Raw genomic sequence first — 23,158 nt, 5'->3', positions numbered from 1 at the left:
TTCATATTTCTGCATATCCTCGCCAACACTTGTTTATTGGGTTGTTGATTTTAGCCATTTTGACAGGTGTGAGGTGATATCTCATGTGAGTTTGATTTACATTTCCCTCATGATGAGTGATGTTGAGTACCTTTTCATGTGTGTGTTGTCATCTGGATGTCTTCTTTGGAAAAAATGTCTGTTGAAGTCTTCCACCCATTCTTTTTTTTTTTTTTTTAAATGTTTTATTTATTTACTCATGAGAGTCAGAGAGACAGAGAGAGAGAGAGGCAGAGGCAGAGGGAGAAGCAGGCTCCCCGCCTAGCAGGGAGCCTGATGCGGGACTCGATCCCAGGACCCTGGGATCATGACCCGAGCCGAAGGCAGATGCTTAACCATCTGAGCCACCCAGGCGCCCTTCCACCCATTCTTAAATAAGATTATTTGGGTTTTTTGGTGTTGAGCTGTGTATGTTCTTTATATAGTTTGAATATCAACCCCTTAAGGATATATCATTTGCAAATATCTTCTCCCATTCAGTGGGTTGGGTTTTTGTTTTGTTGATGGTTTCCTTTGCTGTGCAGAATTTTCTTATTTTGGTGTGGTGCCAATAGTTTATTTTTGCTTTTGTTTCCCTTGTCTAAGAAGACATCTCCATAAATATATTGCTATAAGGCTGAGGTCAGAAAGATTACTGCCATGATTTTTATGGTTTCAGGTCTCACATTTAGATCTTTAATCCATTTTGAGTTTTTGTGTATGGTGTAAGGAAGTGGTCCAGTTTTCCCAGCACCATTTATTGAAGGCACTGTCTTTTCCCATTGCATATTCTTTCCTGCTCTGTTGAAGATTGACAGTATAATCATGGGTATATTTCTGGGTTCTCTATTCTGTTCCATTGATCTATGTGTCCATTTTTGTGCCAGTACCATGCTGTTTTGATTACTGCAGCTTTGTAGTATATCTTTTTTTTTTTTTTAAGATTTTATTTATTTATTTGAGAGCGAGAGAATGAGAGACAGAGAGCACGAGAGGGAAGAGGGTCAGAGGGAGAGGCAGACTCCCTGCTGAGCAGGGATCCCGATGCGGGACTCGATCCCGGGACTCCAGGATCATGACCTGAGCCGAAGGCAGCCGCTTAACCGACTGAGCCACCCAGGCGCCCTATTTTTTATTTTTTTAAATTTTATTTTATTTTATTTAAGATTTTATTTATTTATTTGAGAGAGAGAGAATGAGAGACAGAGAGCACGAGAGGGAAGAGGGTCAGAGGGAGAGGCAGACTCCCTGCTGAGCAGGGAGCCCGATGCGGGACTCGATCCCGGGACTCCAGGATCATGACCTGAGCCGAAGGCAGTCGCTTAACCAACTGAGCCACCCAGGCGCCCCCAGCTTTGTAGTATATCTTGAAGTTTGGGATTGTGATACCTCCAGTTATGTTCTTTTTTTTTTTTCCAAGCTTGTTTTGGCTATTTGGGGTCTTCTGTGGTTCCACAAATTTTAGGATTATTCTAGTTATGTGAAAAATGCTGTTGGTATTCTGAGAGGGATTACATTGAATTTGTAGATTTCTTTAGGTAGTATGGACATCTTAACAATATTGGTTCTTCCAATTGAGGGGTACATCTTCATGCTCACACACAGTAAATATATTGTGTCTTCACATTAAAATATGAGTAAGCTGCCACCTTCTTTTCTCGGCCTTACTTTTCTTTGTTTTATTACTTTTACTGATCTAGGTCTTTAGTGTTAGCCTCTCTTATCCTTCCTAAGGGTGTGGGAATGTTGTGTAGCCACGTAAATACTCAGGAGTCACAGACAAGGAACTTACTGCCAGCGAAATAGGGAAAGCTCCATCAGTATCTTGCTGCCCTTCACGATTTGGACAGAAGGCACACATTTTTGAAATCTTCGGCTATGCGTTGTGCGTGTTGGCATAAGAAGCAGAGGGTACCAGGGCACCTGGGTGGCTCAGTCGTTAAGCGTCTGCCTTCAGCTCAGGTCATGATCCCAGGGTCCTAGGATCGAGCCCCACATCGGGCTCCTTGCTCAGCGGGAAGCCTGCTTCTCCCTCTCCCACTCCCCCTGCTTGTGTTCCCTCTCTCACTGTCTCTCTCTCTCTGTCAAATAAAATCTTTAAAAAAAAAAAAAAAAGAAGCAGAGGGTACCAGCACAAGCCTGCTGGGGGCAGGGGGAGGACACTCTGACGTCACCACCATTGTCCAGGCAAAGTATGAGAAAGCTGAGTTAGGCTGAGTCTCACTGTTACCCACCGAAGTGGAGTCTACCTGGTGATGAGGATAGTATTTATGTTCAGTTCCAGAAGTTTTTATTATTTTTTTATTTTTTTAAAGATTTTGTTTATTTTATTACTTTAAAGAGAGAGAGCACATGTGCACGAGTGAGCAGGTGGGGCGGGGGAGGGGGGCAGAGGGAGAGGCAGAGAATCTCAGGCAGACTTGGCGCTCAGCACAAAGCCCCACACAGGGTTCAAGCTCACGACCCTGAGACCACGACCTGAGCAGAAACCAAGAGTCGGATGCTCAGCCGACTGAACCACCCTAGTCACCCTTAGAAATTTTCAGTTTTAAAAACACTCCTAAACTTGTGTTGAACATAAACAGTTTTTGAAAACAAAATAAACTGTTTGGAAGTACCCAGTGTCAGATGTTTTTGTTAGGGGTAAAACAAAGAAAGCCTCGAGGGAGTCTCAAGGACGCTGTTCTGATGCACGCGTGTGGAAGGCAGTGGATGGGGCAGCGTGAGCGAGTAGAAGCAGAAGCGCACAGTCCCTCATTAGTGAGTTTGAGCCTGGCTGAGATGGCCCCTCGGCATCCCAGCCCGGGAGCTGCTACCTCTTAGAGCCCCAGCCATCCTCTTGATGAGGGTGGTGGTCATTTCCCTTATCACGCGGTGCCTCGGTTTTTATCTGAAAGATGGAGTTATGAGTTATAGGAGAAAAGGAGTAAGAAGCACATCAAAGAATTTTCTTGTGGCTTTGGAAGAAGAGGCCTTACTGGTTTAGGGCTGTTTGCTGTGGGTGTGCTGTTTTCATCATGGAGCACCTGGCGTTTGTTTTTCTCTAAAAGATGTAGATAAACTCGAGAGAATCCAGGGGAAGGACAACAAAAATGATGTATGGCTTGGAGAGGAGGAGAATAACAGTCTATAAATATTTGAAAGGTAATACAAAAGCGGGAGAGAGATTATTTGCTGCAGTGGGGAGGAGTTTGACAGGGACACACACTTGCATCTAGGAGAAGGGGGAATCGGGTAGACCTGAAAAGACCACGCGTTACTAGGGTGATTAAGCAAAGAAATGTAATTCTCCCATTAGTCCGTGTTGCCAGGAGCCCGAATGGCAGGAATAAGTGAGGTTTCTGAAACGGAGGATCCACGCACGACCGTGAATAATGTTTTTCTGATTCTTCCATGAGAAGGGAGGACATTGCTTTTGTTCTTTGCCTTCTAGCACGTGGTTTAATTCCCAGCTCTTTGGCTTTGTGTGTTCAGAGGTGGTGATAATCCTTACAATACCGCTAGCTCTGAATTACCCAGATCAGCTCACGCTGGGTGTGGTCCGGGCTGCTTTGTTACTTATCTTCTCATTTAATCTCTACGGTAGCTCTGTAAAATAGGAACTGTTTTTCCACTTAGAGGGAAACTGAGTCCAATAATGTGCTCAGGATCACACGTGTATTAAGTGGTAGGGTCGGGATTCCCTCCCAGGTCTGGGACTCACAGCCCAGGCTCGTGTGCTTGGTGGTGACAGGCGTCATTTGAGACCCACTGGGGAGCTAGGGTGCTCAGCCAGGTAAACAGGTTGTATCCAGGTGTGGGGTGAATAAAGGAATTGATGTCCAGAACTCTCTTTTCTCTTTTTCTTCTCTCCTTGTTTTCTTGAGCTATATTTTCTCTTATTTTACATTTTCTCATATTATAAATTCAGTTATACATGAGCTTTTAGTCATTCTCATAGTTCTACAGTGACCTGTACAATTTCACGTAAGAAAGAAATTTTATAAGGCAGGTGTTATGCTCGATCTTATGTGCTTACTGTCCTGGGGATTCCTAGGCCGTATTCTGTGCTTCCTTTGGCTTTCTGGCTCTGATACTTTGTAGTATCCGGTGTATTGATGGAACAAGGGTGAAGAACTGGGTGTCGGGATTTTTCCTGTCATCTTGGGGGTGTGGGGGTCGAAACCTAGAATCAGAAGGCCCGTGTTGCATCCGGACTCCAGGTGCTCCTGTATTCCCTGGTGTACAGGACACCTGCTAAGCCACGGCCGGCTCCTCTCCCAGGGGGCATCCTCGTTCCTGCTCTCTCAGCGCCCCCAGAGTCCTTGCAGAGCTCTTGCGGGTAGCAACTGCAAGATTGTATGTAAATTAGTAAATTGGAGGGTATTCCAGAAATGAAAGCTGATATTAAAGTTAAAAGTTAGCGTCATTTGTATTAGTGGCTCTTTTCTTAGTTCTGCTTCTCTAGTTAAAGTCTAGGAGAGTTAGTAAGGGTTGAGACTTTTCCAGGCAATTGACATTATTCAAAGGGGGCAGTGTCAGGTTTTATTGGGGGGACACACAGCAAGTGTCAGATGAGTTTCAAGGATGCTCCCCTGCGGAGACTACAGCGTTGCCTCTTCCCTTTGTTCGGGCAGGCAGGTGGTGAAGACCGCGCCCAAGTTCCTCGCCAGATGTCGATGCTATAGAAACCCAAAATGTGGCTCATGGCCCTGACATTTTTTATTCCTACTTTCCGTGTTGCCCATCCTATTTGTTGTTCTACAGAGGAAGTACCTTCCCTCTGGAGTCCTGTGCCTTTTTAAAATAAAGAGCTTGTTGAGTCTGTCCCCATGCTGTTCACCCCATAGTGGTCTCCAGTGAATTTCTCTCTGAAGTCCTCCCTAGATTACTTTCACTGTAAACTGTAATGATTTTACCCTGGTCATATTTCTCCCAAGGTCTCCTATCGCGGTTACTTGTAAGGCTACTCCTCCTCTCTCATGTTCTCTTTGATCTTTTATAATTGGCTTAAAACTCACCGTATTTAATCTGCAGTGACTTTGTTTCTCCTCCCTACTTTTGCTTTTCCAGTCCCTGAGAATTTAATAATCTGTTGCTTATTACTCTTAGTTTTACTTTTACCTGAGGTGTTATATTTTCTGTCACACTGTTTAATCGTCTCTGCTCCTGGTCTACAACGCTTGTTTCAGGGGTTAAGGCAGGTCTGCACTGTCTGTGTTTTGGCTTGCAGTAAACGAAGCCCTACACCTTCTGTGGAGTTGGTGGGCTCCCTAGTTTCTGGCTGAACCTGAAGGCACCTGCAGGTTACATATGGTAATGTCATGATTAAGTGACCCTTCCTACGTTGGAGATAAGCAGGTGAGCGCCTAGCTGGTACTGAATGAATGAGTGAATTTGAGTTGTGGTTTTTTTGTGTTTTTCTTTTTAAGAGAGAATGCAGGGGTGGGCGGAGGGGAGGGGCTGGGGCAGAGGGAGAGAGAATCCCAAGCAGGCTCCACACCCAGTGCGGAGCCCAACACGGAGCTCGGTCTCACAACCCTGAGATCATGACTTGAGCTGAAATCAAGAGTCAGACGCCTAACTGACTGAGCCACCCAGGCGCCCCAAATGAATTTGAGTTTTGAGAGCTTTTTCTCACAAGTTGACTTTTGTGGGGCAAATGGCCGGGACTGCTCAGCTCGTACGAAAGAACAGTTCTTACGGCCTCTGTGGCCGACATCTCGGCGAATCCTTCCTGTGACAGCATCGGTCCCAGCACTGCAGTCTCTACTCATGAGAACAGCCTTCCCGCTGCTTTTCTGGTCTGTGTCTAGTCCAGGATGAAGGAGCACCCCCGTGGGGCTCGAGGCTCTCTGCCTGTTCCGTCGTTTCTTTCCTGGGGCGGGGGGACAACTTACTCTTACAACGTGTGTGTTTCTAGGAGTGTGTGCTTTTTTGCCGTCGTTCAGATACTTACCCGTCTTGTTGAATTCAACAACAACAACATCTTCCCTTGGCAGGCCAGTATTGTTTCTGTGTCAGAATAAACTGGAGAAGCCCGGGTGAGGCGGGTGGGTGACGCGGCCATAGGCGACAGCTGGTGCGGCCCACAGAGTCTGCCGACTCCTTTGCCTCACACACGGCTCCCTCTCTGCAGGCCCCTGGGCTAGAGTTGGTGCTCCCCTCGCTCCGTGCCACGGGCCGTACCCCCTACAGACACGTCCCTGGGGCTAAGTGTGCTGTGTGCTGTCCAGCAGCTCTGCATAGCGGAGACCTTTCTGTGAAGCGGAATTTCTGGAAGCACGTTCGATTTCCAGTGCTCCAGACGTGCACACGTCCATACAACACAGGTCACCAGGCGAGGAAGGTCAGGGGGGATGGGACGCGGCTGTGCCCGTGGGCGCGCGAAGCTGGCCGTTGCGCAGCTCCCGTCCTGCTTGTCTTAGCTGCTGGAGAGCACTCTCGCTGACTCTGGGGAAGGATTTCTCGCAGCTAAGATTTGCCTTTCTTTGCTGTTAGGATGTTGATTGATACCTAGATACAGATACAGCTGTGGGTATAGATCTGTGTGTGCGCGTGCGTGTGTCTGAATACACGTGTCCATATCCCAGGTGGTCAGAGTCTTAAGGGCTTTGCAGATGCTGTGTCTGCCATTATTACTAAAAGCCAGAAACCTCTGGCTCCAGCCAGAAAGAAAGAAGGAAAGAAAGGGCACTGTCACAGTGGGAGTCTCACTGGGGCGAGGTGACTGGCTGAGCTCGCTTCCTGTGTGTGCCAAGGCCCGGACCGCACCGAGGCTGGGGAGGGGGTCCTGGCCCCCACACTGGGGAGGTGGGCGTCGCCACAACTACACCACCTTTCACCGTGCCCTCCTGTCCCTGTGGTTCGTGACACGTTTGGCGGAGCACCTAGCTGCGGGGAGCTCACTCAGGGCCTGGGGGGCTGGTGTGCACACGTGGAGAACAGCTGGGAAAGGAGGCTGGAGAGCTGTCTCAGGGCTGAGTCAGAAGAGCCACAAGTTAGGGGCTTCGGGCTGGTGTGGCGCCCTCGGCCGGTCTTCCCCAGCGTAAGGTAAGGTAAGATGAGGTTTGGACGGCCAGGTCTCTGTCTTTGGAATCGAGAACTCTCTCGACTCCGTGTCTGATGCACCGCCGAGCCAGCATTTAAACCCTTAGCAGTCATTTACATGCTTCCCCGGGCAGTCGTCAGGCTTGACTCTGTCAGTAGCGACAGATGTTTCTTAGACTCAGCATGTTCATTGGCCATGTCTGCGCAGCTTCCTTCTCTAGAAATGACACGGCCCGTGGCCAAGCACGGGAGCCCCAGCCTCGTCCGCTGCCATTGCACACATGTGCTCGGACTCAGCCCTCTTACCTCTCCGGACATCAAAACAAGGGGCAGAAGGACGTCGTAGGCCTTCCCTGGTGTCGGACTCCGTGAAAAGCCGTTAGGCTTCATTCTGTCCAGCTTTGGTAAAGGTGACCGTTGAAAGGATGCACCGGGGTTTGTACTTGGAACTGACTTCTGTTAATTGTAGAGGAGCTTTGTTGAAAAGGAAGGAAAGACCGAAGGAAAATAAAGATGGCAAACGCCAATAGGCCATGCATCTTGGAGATGCGGTGGACAGCGTGAGGGCAGTGGCAGCGAGTGGGCACGCGACAGTTGAGTGGTCTCAGTCCTGACAGTGCATGCTCTTTTGGACCTTGATGTGAACCGGATGTGTGCTTAGCGGCGTGTCTCACACCGTCAGGCCAGCGCTGCGCAGTGGGGCTGTGGAAGGGGGCCGTAGTGGGGACGCCGCGGAAGTGCCAGGGGATGGCCAAGCCCCCCGGCATCCACACCATGTGCAGCCAGCATCCTGTCCCTTCCGCCCATCCCTGCTAACGCTGAAAAGTGGGATGGCTGTAGAGTGACTCGCCTCGGTGACCGAATGTCAGTTCTAGAATTAATATCGTAAGTGCACATGGAATCCCCAAATTCCATTTTCATCACTGATTGGAACATAGCACCTCTTCCCACTCGATAAAAACAACAACAACAACAACAACAAAAAACACTAAATGTGGGAGTGTATATATTGAATTTAAGATTTAAAATTTTACCCTCCCTTACCTCCATCTTCTCCCAGTAGCAATATTTAAAAAGCGTGATACAATTAAATAGTCAAATTCAAAGAAAAGGGAGTACAAAGGGCTGCAGATAATTCCCAGTTTGGGTTACCAGCTCCCACACAATGGAGAGTTGATTATGCTTTGTTTTCCTGTTGTTTGGGGGGAGGGAAGACTCCATGGAGGTGGGAAAGGTACATCGGGAAGAAATGTGAAATGTCGCTGATTTGAGGTAAGTGCGCCTGCAGAAGCTTCTGGTGTCGGCTCCGGAACAGCCCCTTGCAAGTGCTAAAGGTCAGAAGCCCTTCCTTCACAAATTTGGTAAGACGGAGCAGTTAGCTGTTACAGTGTGCAACCCTGGAGGTCACAGACCAGGCTAGGAGAAATAATTATGCATGGTAATGGGCAATTACAGATAATGGGCTTCTGGGGGTGGCAGAAAATACACAGCCCCACAGTCTTGCCTGGAATGAACACTGACTAGCACATTAACTTTATAGCAAGCTAAAAGTTCAGCCCTGGAACAGCAGCGGTCCCCCCAAATAAATAAAATCCCTGACTGACTTAAGGGAAGCAGCACCATAGTAACTGTGCTTCTCAGAAGTAGAACTGAGTACCCGAGGCAGTGGGGCTGGAGGGGAGAGAGTTTGGGGAGAGGAAGCAGGGGTCAGCTCTTCTCCCCCCTCCCCGCCCCCCGGCTGTATTTGCCTCACTAAGTCGGGATGGGTTCAGGCCCGCGACAGGTACGCAGGGAAGAGGTCGTTTGCTTTCCTGGCTCTGGGTTCGTGTTTGACGTTTAAAATAGCCCTGTCATGATTGCCTTGTGGGAGAAACAGATTGTTCCCGCATTTCCTGATTATGACTTTAGGGAGTGATATCACACCGACTGTACTCAAGGCTACTGTCTGACCTCAGAGAAGGCCAGGCGCGGAGGATTCTGTTCCTTTCCAAGTTCAGTTGCGCTCGGGAAGCCTCTGCCAGGTGCAGCCCAGCCCTCCTGCGGTACCCCAAAGATGAGCGTGTGGAGCAGGGATTTTTTTTCAGAATTATTTGGTGGCTCTCTTGCTCGATGCAGAGAAGGCCACCACTCTGTTGTGACAGTGATGAGAGCGATAGCTAACCTCTCTCGAGCACTTACCGTGCGTCGGAGCCTGCTGCACCCTCTGTGGTGTCCGTAGCAGCATTATCCCCACGTTACCTGGAGACGCTGGGGCGCAGAACACGAAGTCCCTGGATCCAGGGCCGTGGGGCACTAGATCCCGATCTGATGGAGCAGCTCGGCATGGGAGCTAATGTTCTCACCCGGAAGTTCTGTGCACTGGTTGGCGTCTGTCCCACTGAAAGAAATGTTTCCGGCTTAAGCTCAGAGCCAGGGTGCCCAGCTGGGACTTCGCTGCTGACTGCTAACCACCTATGTGGCGAGCTCAGGATGACACCCTGGACTCCAGTTGCTCTGAAATCGGTCCTCCTAGGGGCGCCTGGGTGGCTCAGTTGGTTAAGCGACTGCCTTCGGCTCAGGTCATGATCCTGGAGTCCCGGGATCGAGTCCCGCATCGGGCTCCCTGCTCGGCGGGGAGTCTGCTTCTCCCTCTGACCCTCCTCCCTCTCATGCTCTCTGTCTCTCATTCTCTCTGTCTCAAATAAATAAATAAAATCTTAAAAAAAAAAAAAAAAAAAAGTTTTGAAATCGGTCCTCCTAGAAAGAAGCGCTCATAGGACAGGTTTGCAAACTTTTCAGTGGCCAGGATCCCTTTATGCTCTTAAAAATCATCAAGGACCTCAAGGAGCTTGTACGTTGTATATATGTGGATTCTGTCCACATTTATTGAATTAAAGCCCCAAACTGAGAAATTAAAAACATATTTGTTAATTCCTTTAATAAATGTGTCACTTGTTAGCAGAAGTAACGTATTTTAATGAAAAATTAAAAAAGGTATATTTTTCCAAAACAAAACTTAGTGAGGAGAGTGGCTTGTTTTGACGTTTTTGCAAACTTGTAAGTCTGACTTAGACTGAGTTCCCATTATTTACTTTTTTAGTCTGTTGTTTTGATTGAAATACATGAAAATTCAGTTTTACATAGATAAATTTTTGGAAAAGGGAGAGAAGTATTTGAATAGCCTCTTGAGACCCTTGTGCCTGTTTTCTGATACTGGACCAAAACTTGAAAGGTGATTTATTCGTTTATTTATTTGTTTATTTTTAAAGATCTTACGTATTTATTTGAGAGAGAGAGGGCAAGAGGGCATGAGCGAGAGGGAGAGAGAACCTGAAGCTGACTCTGCCCTGAGCTCAGAGCTCGATGCGGGGCTGAATCTCACAACCCAAGATCATGACCTGAGCTAAAACCTGGAGTCTGAGCCAACTGAGCCAGCCAGGTGCCCCAATGATAATTTTTTAAAAGATTAGTTGCAGGGTGGAGTCTGAAACCGTGTTAATGAGCTTTTTGTTCTCTGCCAAATTAAAATCCACTGGTCTGTCTTGCACTTTGTTTATTTATTTTAAGATTTATTTATTTTGAGAGAGCACGCATGTGTGCGGGTTAGGGGAGGGGCAGAGGAAGAGGGACAGAAGAGAGAGAAAACCCCAAGCAGACTCCCCGCTGAACAAGGAGCCCAACCCAGGACTCCTCCTCATGACCCTGAGATCATGACCTGAGCCGAAATCAAGGGTCGGATGCTGAACAGACTGAGCCACCTAGGCACCTGCCATCATGCACTTTAAATGGACCTTTCACCCGTGCATTATTTTATAACGTCATTCATTTGTCATTTGGAAAATATTAACTCCCTGAGTTGTGTAGATCTTCCAAAGGTCCTATTTCATGGCAAAATATCAGAAAAACCCCATTTGTTATATCACTACTGATCTTGTCAAAACAGTCTTCAGGGCACCTGGGTGGCTCAGTTGGTTAGGCGACTGCCTTCGGCTCAGGTCATGATCCTGGAGTCCCTGGATCGAGTCCCACGTCGGGCTCCCTGCTCGGCAGGGAGTCTGCTTCTCCCTCTGACCCTAACCCCTCTCATGTGCTCTCTCATTCTCTCTTTCTCAAATAAATAAATAAAATCTTAAAAAAACAAAACAAAACAAAACAGTCTTCAATTTGGGAAGCTGTCAAGCGCATGGTGGCAGATGTAAGTTTCCAAAAATTCTGATTCGAATTTTGGGCAATAAATACTGTCAGTTGTTTTCCTTGAAATGACTGGCTCGCTTTGTTCCTTTTCAAGACAATGCCAAGTGCCCAAGTCCTAGTAGCCAGAGTTTGTCATCATTCTTTCAAGTATATGTGGTGTTCCATAAAAAAAGCCGAGCATATAGCTCTTTATTCAGACATTTGCAGGAAGCCCCTCGTTGGAGGAAACCATTGCCCTCGGGGTGCAGCAGAGAAGTGCTTTATGCGTCCCTCCCACTTTGTCTTGGGATATTAAAAAGGCACGGGCAAAGGTAGAGAGTTAATCAAGCTTTTTTTTTTTTTCCCCTGCTTCCTCAAGGGCGTCTTAAGCAAGATTGACATAAAAATTTTTAAATTCTTTAATATTTTACGAAGTATAATATTAGAAATGAGGACTGCAGTGAGGAATCCAGTGAGCACCGGCGCGGTTTGGTGGGACTGCCTTGCTGTCCCCACCACGGCTTCCGCGTCACCATTGCACCTGGCAGAAGGCGACTAACATCCTTGTGTTACTGTGGAAACCCATTGGACTTCGTGGACCCTTGTGGGGTGGAGCCGTGGGTGGGGGCCTCCACCACATTTGGAACTGCTGCAGTCAGATGTAAGGTGTGACTTCTTGGCATTCAAACGCCAGTCTGGTGGGTTTAAAGCTGGCCTCAGACGGCTGGTCCTGGCGTCACCCCGGGTCCCCGGGATGGGTCCTCTCGCCGGAGGCTGCTGTGTGCAGTGGCTGGGGTGTGGCCTGGCCCTAAGGCACTCTCCCCCCAGGCCACCCCCTGCAGCCAAGGGTGACCGCTGGCTGAGAGTCAGGCTGTTGGGGGTGGCCCAGGCCCACTCAGCGACCATTCCTGAAGACCTGAAGCACACTGCAGGACAGATAACTCACTGAAATGACACCTGAACCAGGTCGAATCTCAAGCTGAGCAAAAGCCGTGTGAAATGATATGATGAGATGTAATTTGGTTTTTTATTTCTTCACGTTTACTTAAGCATCCACGCGCAAACTTCCCATCACCACCTGAGACCTGCAGGAGCAAAGACAAACACCTGTGATCTCATTTTTCTTTCTTTTTTTTCCGTAATTTTTTATATTTAAATTCTAGTTAACATACAGCGCAACACGGGTTTCTGGAGTAGATTCCAGCGTTTCATCACTTCCGTACGACACCCAGTGCTCATCACAACAGGTACCCTCTTTAGGACCCGTCATCCGTCCCACCCATCCCTCACCCACCTCCCTCTGCGATCTTATTTTTATTTTTATTTTTATTTTAAGATTTTATTTATTTATTTGACAGAGAGACAGCGAGAGAGGGAACACGAGCAGGGGGAGTGGGAGAGGGAGAAGCAGGCTTCCCGCTGAGCAGGGAGCCCGATGCGGGGCTCGATCCCAGGACCCCAGGATCATGACCTGAGCCGAAGGCAGACGCTTAACAACTGAGCCATCCAGGTGCCCCGCGATCGTATTTTTAAAAGAAGATTATGGAAGAATCTAGATCCCAGCTCTGAAGGATGCTAGCCAGGAGCAGACTTGCAAACGGACCACCCCCGTGCCCAGCACCATTCGTGGCCCTAGCAGAAGAGCCTGAGGAGGCCTCTGCGTTTGAAGTCGTCTGAACACGATCCGGAGCAGACACACATCTGTGTTCACAGTCTGTCACAGGTGCTCCTAACTTGAAGTTTTCCCAGTGCAAGGGATATGAGAAAGCGTGGGGAAGGGATTCCCCGTAAGGTCTCTTTGGGAACAGAGCACCGAACGTCTGCCTCTCTTCCCCATCCCCTCCCAAACCCGGGCCCGGCTGCTGGCTTGTTGGTGGCACCGCCAGTCGTCCCATCCGCTCATGGTGTCGACAGTCGCACACTGTCTCTGGCATCTTGCCAGTAATAGGCAATTCTGAGCTGGCCTAAAGCGAGAAAACTTCCGTGGCCATGAGACATTTTCTAGCAAAGTCAGAGAAATGGCATCTTCTTCATATCGCCACCCGCTGCAGGCCAGCAGTTCTACTGGGTGGCCCCGGGGAGTTCTGAGGCACACACGGAGGGGATGTGGAAGGGGGAACACGCAGGGAGCAGGGAACGGAGAGCAGAAACCCAGGAATAGGCATGCAGATAGGTGCGCGCGTGTGGGAGGGGAGGGTTGCGCAATGCCGTCAGCTGCTCTCTGGGACCACACGATGAAGTCTGCACTGTGGGTGCCAGTCTTCAGATCCACTTACGATTTTCTCCTTGGAGGAGAGCCTGATCTCCATCCTTCTGTGCCGATAGCAGCCTCATTCTCCTCCTGCTGGGGGGAGATCTATATATGTATATGTGTATATGTGTGTGTGTATTTTGAAAGACTCTTTTATAGAACCCTTTTATGATCCCTTAATTTCTCCTTGGTGCTCTTTGTCACCACAGAGAGAAGCTCCTTGAGGGCGGGGATTGACTGACCAGCACTTGGGCTTGTAGCCAGGGCAGGGGGTGCAGGAGCACCCAGCTCCAGGGGTCCCAAACAGACCAGCTGCAACCACTTGCTGCTGTCAAAAGTCCTAAGGCAGAGAGACGAGTGGAAGAGAAACAAGAAAGGAATTTATTTTAGTGAGGCCAGCACCTGGAAGACAGCAGACGAACGTCTCAAAGACTGTCTCTGAAGTGCTGAAAATGCTTCCAGGGTTAAATAAGGAAAATGCGGGGCATCGGTAGATGGGTCCACGCAGGTGGGTGGTGAAGGTCAAGTCGAGCATTATCTTGCGGTCCGTCCCGCGGGGTCTGCTGGCTCAAGGCAGTCCTGGTTGCTTGAGGGGCAGCTTCAGTTCCCATCCCGGGGAAGCTTTGCCCACAGGGTCTTTTGCCTGAGTTAAGAGGTCAGCTAGAAGAAAGTTTGAGGTCAGCATGGAGGTCAGTGAAGCCCAAGTTCAGGGATTGCCGCACACAATGGATGTGTTACTCCTGGGGCTTTTCAGTGGCCCCGGGGTGGCCTGTTTCAAATCGTGGCCAGCTCCCTTGGAAGGCTTTTCCACTCTTCATGTTTCTCCATTTCCCCTGAAGTTCCTGCTTGGTTTCTTTGATGTGGTCATGCTCAACAATCAGGATCTTCCTCTCTCTGTCTCTCCCTTTCTCTGTCTCTCCCTCTCTCTGTCCTTCTCTCTGTCTCTCCCTCTCTCTGTCCTGTCTCTCCCTCTCTCTGTCCTTCTCTCTCTCTCTCTTCCTCCCTCAGTCTCTCTCTCCAGACCCCTTTGCATCCCACATTGATATTTTACACACTTTGTATCAGACCTGCTCCTGGCTTGAAAGACCAACTTCAAATTCGTTTTGTTTTGAAAAGCCTTCACCCTGTCTACGGCCATACCACCCTGAACGCGCCCGATCTCGTCTGAAAAGCCTTCACCCTAAGAACACTGAACTTGGCAAATTCCTCCAGGACCAGATTACATTAAAAAAAAAAACCCTTGGGAAAAAGGAGATACTGGCTCAAACACATTCCCTGCTTTGTGTACAGGAGTGACGTGAGCGAGCCAGCGGCAGCAGAACGTGTACTTGGAAGGCTGGACTTCATCTCGCCCTCCCGTCGCACAGGTTTTTTGTTTTCCCACAGCCTTGGCCAGTCTCTCCTGGGCTTGTCTCGGACTGTCCCTGTGAGTCCTGCAGCAACAAGGACTGCAGCCTTTGTGCCCTGAGGTCCCAGACGGGTTGCCTTGCGCACAGTAGGTTCTTGTGTGGAACAGGATGTGTCTCCCCCAGGGTAAGGTACCAGTGCAGGTGATGGTCCCTCATTCGTCATCACGGACACCAGTTAGGGGACAGCAGGCACATGCCCCCTCCGTGATCAGGCCTCTCGCTGGACCAGCTCTGCTCTCCCTCTGGAGACCCACGCATTCCCTTGTCAGGGCGGCAAGCTCGTCTCAGAATTGTGTGCGCACTTAGGGGCTCCAGCGGTCAGCTCACAGGACATCTGTTCTCCCTGTGTCTCTCTCCAGGTTCTCCCCCTTGGAGGGGGGAGACTTGAAGCTTCTCTCTGGGTCTCTCCGTTATTACTAAGTCTAGAAAATGCCAGGAGCTGTTAATCTGGACATAAGGGTTGCCCTGCAGAAAGAAAGCTAAAAAAAAAAAAGCCAAGTTGCTGAGCAAGACTTCTTGTTCCAGGCAGCTACCCCCGTCATCCTCCTGATTCTCTGACAGGTCATCATTGAACACAGTCTTAAGACCTTAATTTTCCTTAAAAAATAAAAAGGAATAGAGAAAATGACACTCTTTCTGTATCCTCCTAATACTCAGCACAACATGTTAGATAGGTAATTTTGAGATCTCAGACTTAGCAAGTGAACAATTTTGCCTGGTGGGTAACTCTTAAAACCAGAAGCTAAGTAGGACAGGGACCATGCAAGGCATGGGATCACAAAGAAAAATAAAACCTGCTATATGTAAATTAACCATTCACCTGAGATCACTGAATGATAAGTAGTCTTTACTGTTTGTAAACTGTTAATTCTGGTTTTCTGTGCAATCTTTCATATAGGAGACTGGGGTTTGGTTTCGTCATTGAAAATGGGAGTCCAGTTCTTGGTTTAAATGTAAAGGACTCAAAGTGCAACAACTCTGGGAATCTTGACACTAGAGAAGAGTAGGGGAAAAATGCCTTCACATACCTTAAAATGAATTACTGGTTAACTACCATTAATATGCCATGGGCCCGGAGACCAGCATATAACACTGCAAGATCAATACGGGTATTTATCATGTGTGGGTATTGATCTCTCATGAAGGAGCGAATCATATTTCACGCTGCATATGTTAGTGCAAAAAGAAGTAGCAGAAGGATTGGGAAGCCTTATCAAAGAACTGGATGTGTGGAAGGTAAATGTACTGAGCCACAAATAAGAGCACTGGAATAAAAAGAGATCAAGTCTGTAGACAATAGCTCTGCCCACGTCTCTGCCAGACGAATGCCGTGGGTCATTTTTCCAGATACATGCTCCTCTGGTCCTCCTTGCTTTCTTAGTTGTGGAGTCCAGCCCTGCTGACCTTTTCTTCCTTCTAGCACAAATTAATCCTGTACCAGTACTAAATACCAGCACTGAAAACGTCTGACTTCATTCTTCCACTGGCATCTTGAGGACCTAGAGGTTGATAATTTTTACGAGGGACTGCTGGTTAAGAAAACTGCCACATTCTCTTGGGAAAGCACAAGCTGTTGTGTTTTCTGTTATTTCTAATATCATTTTTAAGTCATCTTGGCCCGTGTTTATTCTAGAAAAATAAACAGTGAGATCCAGCTTAAGAATTTTTAGCAAACTCATTAAGATGTTTCTACTTTCGGGGCGCCTGGGTGGCTCAATCGTTAAGTATCTGCCTTCGGCTCAGGTCATGATCCCAGGGTCCTGGGATCGAGCCCCGCATCGGGCTCCCTGCTCTGCGGGAAGCCTGCTTCTCCCTCTCCCACTCCCCCTGCTTGTGTTCCCTTTCTTGCTGTCTCTCTCTGTCAAATAAGTAAATAAAATCTTAAAAAAAAAATGTTTCCACTCTCTTTGTGCTTCCTCACCCTGGCCGTACAGTTACAATGTCCCCGTCACAGTGCGTGTCAGGCACGGGGGGCAGGAAGTAGATCCAGCTGTCAGTATTTACTTTTTTCCCCCCCTATGACTCAGAAAAGGGTTAGGAATAGCCTATTAAGACTTTGTTCATGAGGAACCACTTTTTGAATACATACATACATATACATTTCAAATTGTATATCCTTACATATTTTGTGGTTTCTGAGTTGTAAGTCTGCCTTTGGGTTTATTGCCAATCAGTAGTGACACTTGGCTCGACGGGCCATCCTTGGCGATGTCCCAGCGTTCAAGAGAACGTCTCTAGTTACCCTTTTGGGGATTAGGCTGGAGCAGAGGTTGGGGAGGTGGCATGTTCTGCTTCTGTTCTTTCTTCCTTGGTCTGGGTGAGAGCTGTGTTCTTCGCAGGCTGGAGTGTCGCATGATCACTCAGCAGGGGAACAAGGGTCTGATCGGGGAGCTGGAGGGCTTCCCTGGGTGCCAGGTGTCAGCAGCGGAACTTGGTTGTTTGGAGGAAATGTCCACAGCACAGACATGCCCCGGATTTCTGTGCATTGCTGCAGCCTCGCTGTACAGGCCCATCATTACCTCTGCAGGCCTGGAGTATTTAAAGAGCCTTGTATAGACTAACTTAGAGACCATATATGCATATACAGAATAAACTGTTCTAGTGTAGTCTATTCTCCTGCCTCCTTATTCTCCTAGATCTGTCTTTTTTGCTTGGATCACTTTTCCTAAGACATTTTTATTTTACTCCCTCACTCTGAAAACCTTCACTAACTCCCTGTAGCTTGAGAAAAAACTGCAAGTCCTTGGCTGGCCTCCACATTCAAGGCCTTCCACAGTTTGAGCCAACGCAGCGTCCCAGAAATCCTCATCACCTGTGGGCCCTTGACCTGAACTCTGGACTCTCTCCAGGCTCATCGGCTCACTGTCCCTGCAGCACTACTGTGCTTCCCTCCTCATGACCCTGTTGCTGTCATTCTCTTTTGAGTGTGTCCCCACACCATCATGTCTAAATCCCCTCCATCCTCGCTCCCGTCTCGTCCTTTTGCTGAGGGTGACATCTGCCTATACCATCCTTGTGGCAGTGAGTTGAATGTTTTGTAGGTTTCTCTGTGCCTGTTTTCCCACGTAGATGGCACGCTCTTTTTTTTGTTTTAAAGATTTTATTTATTTATTTGAGAGACAGAGCGCAAGAGTGAGAGAGAGAGCGTGAGCAGGGGGAGGGAGGAGCAGGCTCCCCGCCTAGTAGGGAGCCCAATCCCAGGCTCCATCCCAGGACCCTGGGATCATGACCTGAGCTGAAGGCACTTAACCGACTGAGCCACCCAGGAATCCCTAGATGGCAGACTCTTAAGAAGAAATGAAACGTTTTGAATATTTCTTTATGCCTTTTACAGCTAAAGCAAAGCTTTGGACATAGTTGTTCTAGGGTAACCAATGAATGAATCAAATATAAATACAAAAATACAATTTAAGGTTAAGAATAAATGATTTTTATATTACCTGCTCCTCTTGATTTTCCAGAAGCCCTATGTAGAATAGTAAAATTTTTCAAAGGGAATAGGTGCTCAAATAGTTGAATTATTGCTTTTGTGGTTAGAATACATGAAGAAAGCCTGGGTGTAGGCCACGAGGATCAGAACCATTTGGCAGCAGGAAACACACAGCTTGCGATTGGAGCTCTGCAGAGATTTTGGTTGAAGTGGTATTGATTTGCGTGCTCTTATTTGGTAGCCATTGAGGAGTGTCACATTAATGCAGTCGGGGGTCACATTTTTAGGGATAACATACGGAACAGTTGCTTTGAATCTTTAAAGTAGACCAGTGATTCTCAATCTTTGAGTGCATCGGAGCCTTCTGAGGGCTTTGTTAAAACTCAAGACTGCTGGGCCCAACCCTCAGTTTCTGATTCAGTGGGTCTGTGATGGGGTCCGAGAGTGTGCTTTTCTGCAAGTTCCCTGGTGGTGCTGATGCTAGTGATGCAAGGACCACATTCTGAGCACCACTGGATTAGACACCTGCCGTTTGATGGATGTTTATTTCAACCTTAGGAAATTTCCATGTACTAGTAGCATGCACATAGAGGCTGAGAGTCATAAAGCTGTTTTTAACATTGACCAAGAGTTTTGATGTCAACTTGAAAATGAAATTTGTGATTTATAAGATATTTTGGTAGTTCCACATGTCCCTAGACCTTTTAAAAATGTCACTTTTTCTTTTTTCCTTTAAGAGAGGGAGAGAGAGAGTGGTGAGTGAGGGGCAGAGAGAGAGGAAGAGAGAGAATCCTAAGCAGTCTCCATGCCCAGCTCTCTCACAACCCTGAGATCATGACCTGAGCTGCAGTTAAGAGTTGGACGCTTAACCAATTGAGCCACCCAGGTACCCCTAAAATGTCATTTAAGAGTGCTTAAACATTTTAGGATTAGAAAATATTTAGGTATCTATTCTTAAAGAGCTCAAATGATTTTTATTATTTAAATACTGGTATGAAATGAAACTTTCCCAACATGTATCTTTATTTATTCTTAAACACCAATATAATTTGAAAGAAGAAATTAAATATGGCTAAGTGGGAAAGTTATGGCATCATTAGCTAATTGCAGTCTGCTGTAGCAAAACAAATCCCTGCTCTGACCTGACACGGCATTTCATTTGAGGTTCACTGTGGAGTTTGTTCAAGCCATCCTCTTGTTACCTTGAGAATTATTACGGAAATCATTTTGTTGCTGGATAAAGCTGAGACCTGATAAAAGGTTCTGACTAAGGTTGTGATGCAGAAATTCATGAACCTGTGTCCTAATCTTAGAATGCCTGTGTTCTTGGGGTTCTATTTAACTCTTAAGTAATTTTTTTTTTTTTTTTTTTTTTACTGAGAACCTTGCTTTTGAAGGGCAGGTCGTAGGGGGTATCCAGTTTTTCCCACTGCAGGGACATGGATAAACATCTAAAATGCCTTCTTAAATGTCTGTGGGATTGTATATGGATGTCCCACCAATGCTTGTGACTGAGTGGTTAAGAATATGTCATTCATGGGGTGCCTGAGTGGCTCAGTCGTTAAGCGTCTGCCTTCGGCTCAGGTCATGATCCCAGGGTCCTGGGATCGAGTCCCGCATTGGGCTCCCTGCTCCACGGGAAGCCTGCTTCTCCCTCTCCCACTCCCCCTGCTTGTGTTCCCTCTCTCGCTGTGTCTCTTTCTGTCAAATAAATAAATAAATAAATCTTTAAAAAAAAAAAAGAATGTATCATTCATGATGTATCAGATAAAGGGCTAGTATCCAAAATCTATATAGAACTTATCAAACTCAACACCCAAAAAGCAAAAAATCCAGTCAAGAAATGGGTAGAAGACATGAATAGACATTTTTCCAAAGAAGACATCCAAATGGCCAACAGATGCATGAAAAAATGCTCAACATCACTCGGCATCAGGGAAATACATATCAAAACCACAATGAGACATCACCTCACATCAATCAGAATGGCTAAAATGAACAACTCAGGAAACAACAGATGTTGGTGAGGATGAGGAGAAAGGAGAACCCTCCTACACTGTTGGTGGGAATGCAAGCTGGTGCAGCCACTCTGGAAAACAGTGTGGAGGTTCCTCAGAAAGTTAAAAATAAAACTACCCTAGGATCCAGCCATTGCACTACTAGGTATTTACCTAAAGGATACAAGCATAGTGATTCAGAGGGGCACCTACATCCCAATGTTTATGGCAACAATGTCCACAAGAGGCAAACTACGGAAAGAGCCCAGATGTCCCATCCACAGATGAATGGATAAAGAAGATGTGGTACATATATACAATGGAATAATACTCAGCAGTCAGAAAGAATGAAATCTTGCCATTTGTAAAAACGTGGATGGAACTACTACAGGGTATTATGCTACGCAAAATAAGTCAGCAGAGAAAGACCTACTGTATGATTTCACTCGTGTGGAATTTAATAAACAAAACAGATGAACATGGGGAAGGGAAGGAAAAATAAAATAAGATAAAAACAGAAGGAGGCGAACTATAAGAGACTCTTAACTCTAGGATACACACTGAGGGTTGCTGGAGGGGAGGTAGGTAGGGGGGTGGGGTACCTGGGTGATGGGCATTAAGGAGGGTACGTGATGTAATGTGCATTGGGTGTTATATGCAACTGATGAATCACTAAGTTCTACCTCTGAAACTAATAATACACTGTATGCTAACTAAATTGAATTTAAATAAAAAATTTAAAAAAGCATATGTCATTCATTCCTTCTCTGATTTATATATCCATATAATTTGTCATTTTTGCAAAATTTATATTGCTTATGTAATCTGGAAAACAATGAAGACATTGTTAATGTCTGAGGAAGACATTAAACACAAAAGAATCAGCTACTGAAAACCACCTGTTAGGCCATGAAATTGGTGTTTAAAATAAGAAAAAGTAGGGCAGTTCAGGAGGAGGGAATGGGCATGTGCCTTCTCTGAATGCAGTGTAGAATAACAAAATTGGAATTTCTCATCTCATTAGTTGGGAAGAGAAGAGAAGAAAAAGAAGTATAATAAAATAGTGGCTTGATGGAACACTGGCAGGAGGTTAAGGTGGGTGGATTTGGTGTTCTTTCAGAGAAAAGAGACTTTAGCACTGACTTTAAAATGAGATTGTAAAGATACCTTCCAGAGCTTGCACCTTTTTTATATTTTCTCTTTCTCCTTCCACATACAGCCAGTGGACAGTCTGAGCACCTGCTCTGGGCCATGCGTTGACTGGGGAATTTCTGTCCACTGGCTTCTCTCCACTTACCTGTGGTTTTAAAATGAAATAACATCTTATTATTCCTTGGAGCTTCTATGTCTTCCTCACATTTATTTTGATGTCTGGCTACTTGGAAAACCATTACACATTGATCCCTCCTGCAAATACTGACCACTGCGTGTCCCGCACTGAGCTAGGTATGGGGATGCACAGGTGAGCCCGGAGGCGTGCTGCCTGCTTGCTGGACTGACTTTCTGGCGAAGAGAAAGCTCTTGGCTGTGCTCATCTCGTCTGTTTCCTCGTTGCTTACTTGCTCCTCCATCTCTTGCAAGCTTCCACTCCTTCCATTGTGCAAAAACCACAGGGCCCTCAAGACCTGGCCCTCAGTTGGTCTTTCCCAGAACCGATTTGCCTGATCTCTTGGCCTCAGTTGACAAGGCATCCTGGCCCCTCCAGGATCCACATCAACTTTGGCCTGTGTGACAGTGTGTTCTCTCCTCCGTTCTCCCGGTTCCACCACCGGCTCCCTTTGCTTTTCCCAGAACATACTCTTGTAGCAGTGACTCCCTCCTCCTCTCCTCAGAGGCAGCCAGCACCTCCTGGGCTCCTGGCTCTCAGAGCCTCTGCTCTGCGCACCCTCATTGGTAGCCTGCGTGGGCCTCCGGGGTCGCCTCCATTCAGCAGAGCACCCTGCCTCCCTCTCCCCTACCACACTAGCTTCCCCTCTCCCCCTCGTCTGTCCAGCCAAGCCCTTCAGGTCTGCTGAGTTGTCTCCTGGCGCGTGGAACAGGCCCCTCACTTCTGTTTGCACACTTCAGGTCTCTCTTCCCTTCGCTTGTTGTAAGATTGCCATCAGGTCAAGCACTCCAGAACACAGATCTGACCATCTGCTCCTGGCTCAGAGATCCTCCCAGGTCCTGCCACACCCTGCAGAGTCCAGAGGGCTGGGTGGAGGCTTCCCCACCCCTTGCTGCAGCTCCATCTCTCCTTCCCTTTCCCGCCACTCGGTTCTTCGACCCCACTGCCCTGTCCAGCACTCCAAACCCTCCCACTTTCCCGCTCCCATTCCTTTGTCTCAGGACGCTTGTTCTCATTTTCCACGTCCACCTCGTTCTGCTCCTCCATTAAAGTGCAGCTGGGATGCCGTTTTTTTCCCCCCAAGAGCTCTGTAATCCTTTCTAGGCTGCAAGTCATCTTTCCAGCCTTTAGATTTCCCATAAAAGCTTCTGGTTCTTCCTGTGTGATAATCCTTGCTGTTATTTGTAATCCCATCACATTTCGCCCTAGACTGTAGACTCCCTAGGGAGGGGCATATCCTGACACCTTGCAGCCCTTTCAGGCACGTGGACCCACTCGTTGAACATTGTTTAATGGACGTCCATTGGAGAGATGACTTAGAAGTCTGCTTGTCACAGTTTAAAATCTAGAGCCAGGGTTGAGAAACTACAGCCCTTGGGCTGCTTCGGCCCGCTGCCTGCGCTTGTGAATAAAGTTTTACTGCAACACAACCACTCAGCAACCTGGACATTCTTCAGTTGAATGGCTCACAAAGCCTGAAATAGTTACTGACCTTTTACAGAAGTTTGTCTACCCCTGGTATATACCATTGTCCAGACTCCTGAA

The 23,158-nt window shown here is 47.4% G+C and overlaps 1 protein-coding gene across 1 annotated transcript in view; it reads left to right on the top strand.

Annotated features, from left to right (window-relative positions):
- DMRT1 (doublesex and mab-3 related transcription factor 1) overlaps nt 1-23,158 on the top strand; it is a 104,467-nt gene that overhangs the window by 19,884 nt on the left and 61,425 nt on the right. The window lies entirely within an intron of this gene.

This window comes from Neomonachus schauinslandi, chromosome 13 (assembly GCF_002201575.2).
Source record: "Neomonachus schauinslandi chromosome 13, ASM220157v2, whole genome shotgun sequence".
Taxonomy (NCBI): domain Eukaryota; kingdom Metazoa; phylum Chordata; class Mammalia; order Carnivora; family Phocidae; genus Neomonachus; species Neomonachus schauinslandi.
The sequence above is the reverse complement of the archived record's forward strand: the minus strand, read 5'-3'. Positions and strand labels throughout refer to the sequence as shown.